Here is a 10000-nt window from a genome sequence, read left to right as displayed (position 1 = left end):
GATACAACTCCACTTGAGGCATACAAACCACGCCACTCAGTTCTATTTAATGCTGCACTACAGAGTCAAATGTGAGAGTCTGGTATAAATTATTTTTTTCCACCAAAGCACCTCAACAAGGAAACTGAACAGTGAAGGTATTTCTGATCGGGTCACTTCTTGAACCTCATACAGCTCACTCCAACTCAACTCTGAGCTGTTAATAAACACCATTTCTACACTTTTGTGTAGTTGGCTCTGTGTAAAAACAACTTTCCACCAAACCGTTTCCTTCTCAGCTACTATTTCAACATACCTGCAGTCTTTCACCCGAGGGTCTTTTCTCCCTCACAAACTTTTTTCTTCAGTTTCTCCCCGTCTCTCCCATTCAGTTCATTTTCCATCATAGTCAGCTAGTTCAGTTTAGTGCATTGTGGCTAAATGTGCACAGAGGTCCTCCAAAGGAAACCCCACCCAGACCTCCTGAGAGACGCACACACTGTAGCCATCGCAAAGCTTTCACCAAGAGAGAAAGCACATGCTTAGATAATTGTGTCTTTAAATGCGTACAGAGGACAGAAGGAGAGAGAAACCTTTTTTTTATTGTCTGAAAATCAGAATCCGTATTTTTCTTTTCACTACACACAGACATCGGCAAGGTCAGGCGGTTCACACCACTGTATTAGCAGAGCAGCAGGTGGCCTCACAGATGGAGACTGGTATCACCGTTCACACCAGTATATGGTGTCTATTAGTATCTTGCTGAGATTGGCTGGTTGCTCAGGTTCATGGTCACGCTAAAATACAAAAAATCATTTATCTAATCTCTCCTAACACTTCTGTCTTCATTCTTCTAGATCTTTTTAAATCATTTTAGCCCCACCTGTTTGAGAAAATAAATCTACAGTTTCTATTCATGAAAGGAAGCCTCTGGTAAAACATAGGGTGGGGTCCCACATCGTTTTCCTGTAGTTGTGGTTTGCAGACACGTGCAGTATTTTGGCAGCCAAAAGAAGCAGTTTCAGTTATCTTCCCTCATTCTTTCTTTCTTTCTTTCTTTCTTTCTTTCTTTCTTTCTTTCTTTCTGGGGTTCACACAAAGTTGGAAAAGAGAATGTCAAAAGAGTGAGCAGAGAAAGAAAAAAACAAGGTTACTCAAAGTGGTTCACAGCAATTAAACACCATCCTCTATCTACCTGCCACTGTCTGTCACTGTCCTGCTCCATCAGTCACATCTCGCCTCTGCCTTCAGCTCCATCAGGACTGGAGGCAGAAGGGTGCATAACCAGACTTAAAATTCTGATTGTGGTGAAAAATATAAGGCAAAGTAAAGGATCGTGTTGTTTTCTTCTTTTTTTAGCATCTGCTCTCATTTCTTTGCTATACCCTGTTGTGTAGGTCTGTTCTGTCGCCCCATATTTTTTCCTGCCTGTTTTCTTTCACATGAAGCCACATGTTCTTATGGTCCTCTATGGTTTGAGGACAGAAGTGTGTGGGTGTCACTGAGCCTCTTTCAGACATGCATTCATGCAATCTAAACGGGCTGGTTTCATGTCTGAATGAGCACCCTGGTCATTTTTCTGTACAAGTCACAACAGCAGGCACGCACAAGATTACCACTGCACATGTCTCTCAAGCTGTTTGTGAATAGCTCAGTGAGAAACTGGAGAATTCCCTAAACAGAAATACCATCTACATAATAACATTTATCCTGCCCAATTTGTTTCTAATTTGCAGTAATATTAATAGATGGTTGTTTCCAACATTCACGCCTGAGTTTTCTGAGACATTACCCAGCATAAATTGTGCCAGATTGGACATTAAGCAGTGATAATCCTTCCAAGTCCCATGGACAGAGTCAGTTTAATATCAGTTGGAATCCATATAACAATATTTGCAGTCATATATCCCGCCCCCTGCACACTCCATCCAAAGAACACCCTCGCCTGAACCAAACAAAGTATTTCCAGTAATGAAAAAGCATCTGTAAGGGTCAGCTTCCTGTTGTGTGCTGTGTGTATAAAAGGGCAGGTTCGGACAAAAGTGAGGTCTCTGTCTCTCAGCTTGTGTGCAAGGGTAAGCACAGCTCTCTCACACCCTGCAGCACTGTGCAGCACATACACAGGCTGACCTTTCTTGTTGTTCCTATGCATAATTGTATATGAGAACACAAATAGCAGCTTCTTGTCTGAGATCAAGTTTTTTTTGTAGTGAAAATATTTCTGTTGTCTTCTGCATGCTGCACTCTATTTGACATTGCCCAGATTTTCTATAAAAAAACAGGGTGAGATGCACAAACTAAATGTTCGTGTGGTTGTACTTATTTGGGGTCAATGCTATGGGTTCCACAAGGTCCATCAGTCTTTAGCCCCTATGGTAAATGTTGTGCATGCACTTTTACTCCCTCAATCACTGTCAGGCATCTCACCGAAACCAGCAAGGAACAGAATGACAGAATGACATCACTTTGACACATGCACACAAAAAACAAAAGCAGTTTTTTGATTCCTGGAGCTTTTTAGTGTTTTTTTTACTTGTGATTAGCTGTTGTCATTTTTAGGTCTTATAAAAAGTATGCTTTGAAGGAGATTATTTGGTGCATCATCTTTTCTGGTTTCCTTTCATTTCCTCTAACCCTCTTCTCTCTTATGTGCCTCCATGAAGTGCAGTCTGCAGAGTGCTTCCTCTCCTCTGTCCTCTTGTCTTTTTCAAGTGCTTCAAAGAAGTCACCCAGCTGCCATCCTCTCTGGCTTTCTGTGTCTTTCTCTTCCAACTAACCACCTGCTATTTCCAGATTCTGCTTGTAGTGAGGCAGTTGATCTTTTGCCGTCACTTTATTTCCATCCATTGGCCATCTTCAGTGTACCATGGCTGGTTTGGAAATAAAACAAAAGTTTGTAGTTTTCTATGTCATTCATATATGTATCCCCTGGTTTACATAGCTGTGAATAATATCCTTGGTTTCAATTTGAATCTGGTTCTCAGATTTATTGAACTGGGATGGGAACAAATCTCTTAAGAGACCTTACAGTCATGGTAAAAACAAAATGCACCCTTTTTCAATTCTAAGGTTTTGTGTATCAGGACTTAATAAAAAATAATCTGGTCCTGAGCATGGCTTAAAATTAAGTAAATACAACGTCAGATAGCACACCGCATGGAATATGACACTGTCGTTATTTATTCAACACAAACTAAGCCTATATCGTCAAAGTATTTACTTTATAGTAAGTGAGCAGTTGGGGTGTTTTCTCATAGACTTCTATACAGTCTGATGTTTTTGCAACCTGACAAGTCTCCCTCTGGTTGCCAGTGGAAAGATTGCAAGCTTTAACACTTGACTGCTAAGATTCATAAGTTTTTTCTGTGGTAGCTCCATCTGACTTAAGTATATCTTGGTGCTAATTAATGTAGCATGTTGTGTTCAAATATTTTTCATGTTACATCCACTTGCAAATAAATTCTCCAGAATCCTGTAACACACCCAATCAGCCATCAAATATGAATAGTCCTATTATTCAACCAGCTCTGTAGTATTTCTTGTTCTGGCGCTCCCTTTTCTCTCTCCCTTTGTTCTTCCTCTTAAGATGACAGCTAGATAACAGGGCTGTTCTTCCCCCTCATCCTCTTGTACTCTTCAAGTGTCTGTCTTCTTTAATTGTCCCCATGACCGCATGGCTTTAACACAAATGTCTGTGAGGCAACTGGGTCACACAGCGGCTGGTTTGTTGAGTGCCCGTGTTTCAGACCATATGATCAATGTCCTATTTGTCACAGTCTCAAAGTACATCAGAGAAGTATTCATCATTAACGCTCACACAGACGTACTGACAGAGGACAGAGTGGGTGCTGAAACAAGGATGTCAGAGGGAAATTCCACAGACAGACGTTCATCGACCCTTCCTTTATGTTTATGTACATTTATCAGAGTTCCTTTCAGGCTGTTGCTCATAGCTGTAATGCCTCCTCTCTATATTAATTTGATAAGAGTTCAAACAAAACATACTTTTGAGTTAAATGAAAATTATTGCTTACTTAATATAATTTTGAAGGAAACAAATTAATAGAGGTAACTCTGTGATAACTATGTTACTGTTATTTGTATGTAACTGTTAAACGAATGAAATTACTTATTCAAAGCTTATTACTTATTAAAAGTAGTGGCTGTGGCTCAGGAGGTAGAGCAGGTAATCTACCAATCACTGCTGCTCAGTCTGCATGCCAAAGTATCCTTCGGCAAGATATTGAACCACACGTTGCTCTTGATGCATTTGCTGGAGTGTGAATGTTAGAAATAGAAATAGAAAAGAAATAGAAAAAATAGGGGGGGTGCTTGTCTGAATGAGATTTGTTGTATAAAGAGCTTTGAGTGCTTATGTAGTGTAGAAAAGTGCCATGTAAGAACCAGGCCATTTAACTTCTTCAACTGCTTATAACCGTAAGTAGTGGGGAGTTACCAACATAGAAAGTATTCACGAAGAAATAAAAAGCCGAAGGCACGACTTTAAAGATAAAAGCAGTTCAAAGTAGATTGGTACAGATTGGTACATTGTGCTCATAATATGAAGGAGATGGTCAGCACCAACCTGTGGTGTTTAAATGATGTTTAGTTGGTACTGAAGTGTTACTCCCGCCAGTCACCATGCGGACAAGTTCTTTGTTTACAGATGGCTTATTCCAAGCTCACCAACAGGATCACTCAGCATTGTCATCGTGAGAACTATTAAAATAAAGCAATTGTATTTAGAAACATCATTTTCTTAAACATAAAATGATAATTCTCTTTTAGCTTGTCTCATATATCCAGTGAAAATGAAATGATTTAAACCATTATGTGTGACAGGGTTTCCAAAAAACACTGATGGCAAGATAAATCCAGCAAATATAAGTGTACATTTATAAATGCCTGTTTTACATGGAAACTCAAATTAACAGAGACACATTGAACGCACCTCATTGACTGACGTAGCCAAACAGGAAAGCATGTTCATCTTGGAAGCTGCACTTCATACCTCACAATAAGCGGCTCATTCAAAATCACAAAAATGTTTCCAACAAATATAAAACAAAGAACGTGAAATTAAATCACTGTCAGTTACACTAAATGGCCCAAAATGTGCCAAGATTTCTTTAGCTAACAGGTGCTGATGTAGCCTTCTGCTGCTGTAGCTTCTGCTTCATTCCTATTGTGGGTTCAGAGATGCTCTTTTGCATACCTAGCTGTAGCATATAGCTTTGAGTTATCGTTTCCTTCCTATCAGTCCAAAGCAATCTGGCCATTCACTCAATTAGTTGACATTTTCTCCCTTTTGGACCATTTCAGACCGTTCTCTCTGGACTGTAGAGATGGTTTTTGTTGCAAAATCCCTGTAGATCAGCACTTTCTGAAATACTCAGCCCAGCCTAGCTGACACCAACAACCGTAGCACATTTAAAGTTATTTAAATCTTCTTTCTTCCCCATTCTGATGCTCGGCTGAAAAAAGCAGACATTTTATTCACTTAATTAACAGCTATTAACCACAGTAGAATACACTACACATAATTTATGTCACCCACATGCATCAGGTAATTATCTGGTAAATGATTAAGTTTAAAAAAAACACTCTCAACTTGACTCCAGAGATGATATCTCTGTGTTGGTTATTTTGCTGCAGTCATTGTTTTTGAAGCAAAGAATTGTCTATGTTGGGGAATATGGGATAATAATTTTGATAAATGTACTTTAAGTGATAGAACCATATCTAACAGATGACTAAGACTTCTAAAATTATAGACCACATCTACAAAATTAAGATCCAGGTTATAACATTTGTGTCCTGTTCTTCAGTGGTGGGGAAGTTAAATGGCTTGTTTTGCATAAAATTTAAAATGTTGCATATAAATGTTCATATATATGTTGTGATTGCATTAAAGGAATTTAAATGGCTAAATATACAGGACATAATTCCAAACTATTGATGTGCATAGTAGCATACTTTAAAACCCCCCATTTCCATGAGCTCTCTGGAATTAGAAAATGACTGTCAGAAGCTTTCATGGCATTACAGGCCACAGTGTCCATCATGCTGATCCATATCTCTGTGAAGGGGTAAAAACAGGGCTCCATGGAAGAGCTCAGCTTTCTCTTCTAATTGAGCATTAGTGTCATTAATTTGAACTCACAAGCTAATGTTGCACTGGTCAGCGGTCATGACAATGATGTGCTCTTCCTAATGCACAGAGTAAAAGGACGTTTTACTGGACGTGGAATGGAGATTTAGAAGACGCGCACACATAGAGTCAGCAGGGTAGTAATCTCGTACATGACCAAGATGAAAAGCAAAAGGAAATAGTTGCATTAGTGCATTAGTAAAGATACACCAATGTGTTTGGTGTTGCAGGTGGCCAAATCCCTTGGCATCTTGCAAAAAAACTGTCGGTCAAACTCAAAATGATTTCTCCTCCCGCCCTTTTCTGAAAACAGTCTTGTGGGAAATTTCAGCAAATTCTGAATTCATTTCATTTTCATCGGCTGAATTATTCGACTCTTTTTTTTTGTGTATATATATGTGTGTCTGTGTGTTTGTGTGATCATTTTTTTAAAAATTACATCCCTCTAAGATGTCATCGGAAGCAACTTAGTTGCATCTATTTGGTATTTAATCACATATGAGTCAGGAGGATATGGTATCAGAGAACTGGATCAATGGAGACAGACGAGGAACACTAATGTAAAAGGAAACCATCTTGCACCTGACTGCGTTTGATAAGTCAGCATCAGATTCATCAGCTAATGTGCGACTTATCTTAAGGAAACCGAGTTTCTGCTATTTGTGCAATCTTATTTAACAAATGCATAGAGACTACAAGACTGAGAGGGATACAGCTGCTATGGGATGCTGCTCAGTATAAAGTAGAGACACTTTTAATGTTTGTTTTGGACTTTACCAGGGAAAATAAGTGGCTGTTTGTCTGTCTGGTATTTGGTGCAAGGAGCAAGTGTGCAATGGGCTTAAAGCACCTTTTTCAGTCACATCAGCTTTCTGTAGCTGCTGGGAACTGGTTAGTGAGTATATACCCAAAGTGTTAATACCATAATAATGAGTTGAGAAAGAATTATACTTGTTGATGTGCAAAAGCGTCTGATTGAAGAGCAACTTGCTATGGGACAGTTGGCCAAATAGAAGTGGAGGTGTAGGTATACTTTTGACCCTGTGTGGATTAGTTGTGTGCCCATTAAAGATGTCTGCTGTGCAATCATTCCACCCTGGAGAAAAGAACAGTTCAAAGAAGTGATTAAAAGCCCAAAGTTACCATTAAAGTGATGTCCATGATGAGTGGATATAACTGTGCCTTTATTAAACTTAGATTCGGAGTGTTTTTGTATATTTTTGTAAGAGAATCTACAGTTATTATCATTTAAAAGCACAGAAATGATCTGTGCTAATGTAAAAACACATGACGGGCTCTTTGGAAGAGAAACCACACCCTAACTAGATACGCATTTCTCATACTAAAGCAGGTTGTAAGCGTTAATGAAAATGTGAGTATGGATGCTGTTTTATTGTGTTTCTTAAATAGAGCTTCATAATTCTTTCTTTAAGTACCACATTTTGAAATGTGATGTCATCCATATGTAGTATTGAGGTTTATTCAACACACAATTGTGTGTTATGCTTTTGCAAAAAAATAGTTTTGTGTTAAAAATGAGCATGATCTGCAAATATATAAAGTTGCAGTGCACTGAAAAGTCAAATGAACGTTTAAATTTCCTGTTCATGAATTTTACAGCTGACACAGAAACTGTTTATTTTGACATCTTCACATCACTTACTGTAGATCTCACTCATTTATTACGGTAGTCACATTTTTAGTCTTTTTGCTGGATTTAAACACCACGGTTACAGTGCAGTGCTTAGTGTAAGAGGGGAGCAATCATAAATCCCTTCGTGACCACCCTGACTTTCTGACATCTGATAGAGACACACACACACTTAATGAGATTCGACTGCCACCCTGCATGCTTACCTCAGCATGCATGTCATGGTTTATCTTCTCAGGTACACACACACACAAGCAAATGCTAATGAAATTCAGGAGCACTATTAGACTTGTAGATCAGCGGGATGGGTCACTTGCTCTGACTCACAATTTAATGGCGTCTTGGTGTCTCATACCACCAGATCACAGAGAACAGAAACAGAGGGAGCGAGAAGAGATAGCGATAGGAGGATTTAACGATAACACATAATTGATTTTTTTGATCTTGCACACTTGCAGTAAACACACACACTTGGTGAACCGAGCAGAGGGAGATCTGTGTGAGGATTTAGCAGTGTAAACACATTCTTCATGAGCGCTGATAATCCTGCCAAAGAGAAACAGAGAGCATCATTACTTCAGCTCATTGCCATCTCTCCAAACACACAGACACATATATCAGGGTTAACTACTTTCACCTATTCTCTTCGGTCTTCAGTGTATTGCTCAGCAAAGAGCAGACACAAAGGGTGCATCTCGAATTATTTATGCCGCAGTGAAAAGGAATACACCTCATTTTCTCTTTCCTTTTTCCTTCTGGATGGACCACACAGCTAGAGTGTGGTCCACCATCCATCACCCACCACACCCACCCGTCTCTTCCCTAACTCATCTTGTCTTCATCTGCCTCCTCCTCCTTCCTCCTCCTGGTCTTGGTCTTTCTGTATTTATACTTTCTCCCCTGTCTCTTCTGTATACACCATTCTTTCTCTCTATTTGTCTCTTTGTTCTTTTAGACTCTTTCTCTGCAGTCGCTGGGTTTTTGCTCAGTAACATTGCAGTGTTGTAAGATGGGATGCACAGCTCGCCCCGAGTACCAGAGAATTTCCAAAACTTCTTTATCCGTGTTCAGAGCAAGAGCAACATAGCATGTGTCAGGACAGTGTGCTTTCCCTGACACATAAAAGGACAACTTGTAAAGCTAAAGTGTCATTAGTGCATGTTTTGTTATCCTCTAAATCCTCCCTCTCAGCCTTCATCCTTCTCGGCTTCACACAGCAGGAATCCTACCGCAAGTGTCCATCAGCAAAAAAAGTAGCAAACCTAATCTCCCCCTCCTCCCCCACCCTCAGAGGATGTACTTATTTCTAGATAAGGCACTTTTGCAAACTTTGGCCAAGAACCAAAAATATCTTCTGTGCTGTAGTTCCATCTGACAGATGAAAGAAGCATCGGCATATTTTAGTCTAGGAATTTCAACTTTCTTATTTTCTCTGCAGTGCTCCTCACAGGATGAGATTAAGCACTTTGCCTACTCTTCTCCATCCTCCCTTCTGTCAACCTTCTCCTCCGTCCTTCCTGATCTCCTGCTCTCCCTTTAGTCCCATTAGTCATGTCCTGATGGCTCATTAACTATTAAAGAGCAGAATGAGGGAAAGAGAGGAGAGGGGCATTCTGCAAGGCTTGCCTATAGTCATTTGGTAATGGATATCAGGGGGTGAGATAAGCAAGAAAGCAGGAGATGAGGGTGGAGCAAATCCGTGGGGTCTCTTTTGCTCGTCTGATGATGAGTGGGAGTCATCAGGCAAAAAAGGAAGACAAGTTAGGCCTTTTAGTATGTTGCGTCCTTTGGGATGAGGGAAAAGCTCAGAAGCAGAACAGAAGCACATTTGTTTGCATAAAAAGCTTCAAAATATAACCATCTTCAGTCTTGGAGGCTTTTATTCATTCTTAATCAGACAGGCTGAAGAAGGCTTTCAGATAATCCACAAACACTGAACCCTTGTACTGATAAGTTCACCGAGGCCGTTTGCTACTGTACTTTGGATTTATCATATGTTGCTGCCATCTAGTGGCTAAAAGAATCCTTCTTTGAAAGTTGGGGAGTTGTTGAACAAGTTTATAAAAATGTTAAAAATGTCAAAATACAGGTCAAAGAGAATGTTAGTGTCAGTTTGTTCTAATTGACATTGTTTAATTAACATATGTCAAACTAATGAAAGAGGTTAAAATCTTTAGAACAATGCACTTATCACATACAGAGCCTCAGACAGTCTGATA

The sequence above is a fragment of the Pundamilia nyererei genome, unplaced genomic scaffold (assembly GCF_000239375.1).
Source record: "Pundamilia nyererei isolate P.nyererei 1_Seehausen unplaced genomic scaffold, PunNye1.0 scaffold00331, whole genome shotgun sequence".
Classification (NCBI taxonomy): domain Eukaryota; kingdom Metazoa; phylum Chordata; class Actinopteri; order Cichliformes; family Cichlidae; genus Pundamilia; species Pundamilia nyererei.
This window is presented reverse-complemented; position numbering follows the sequence as displayed.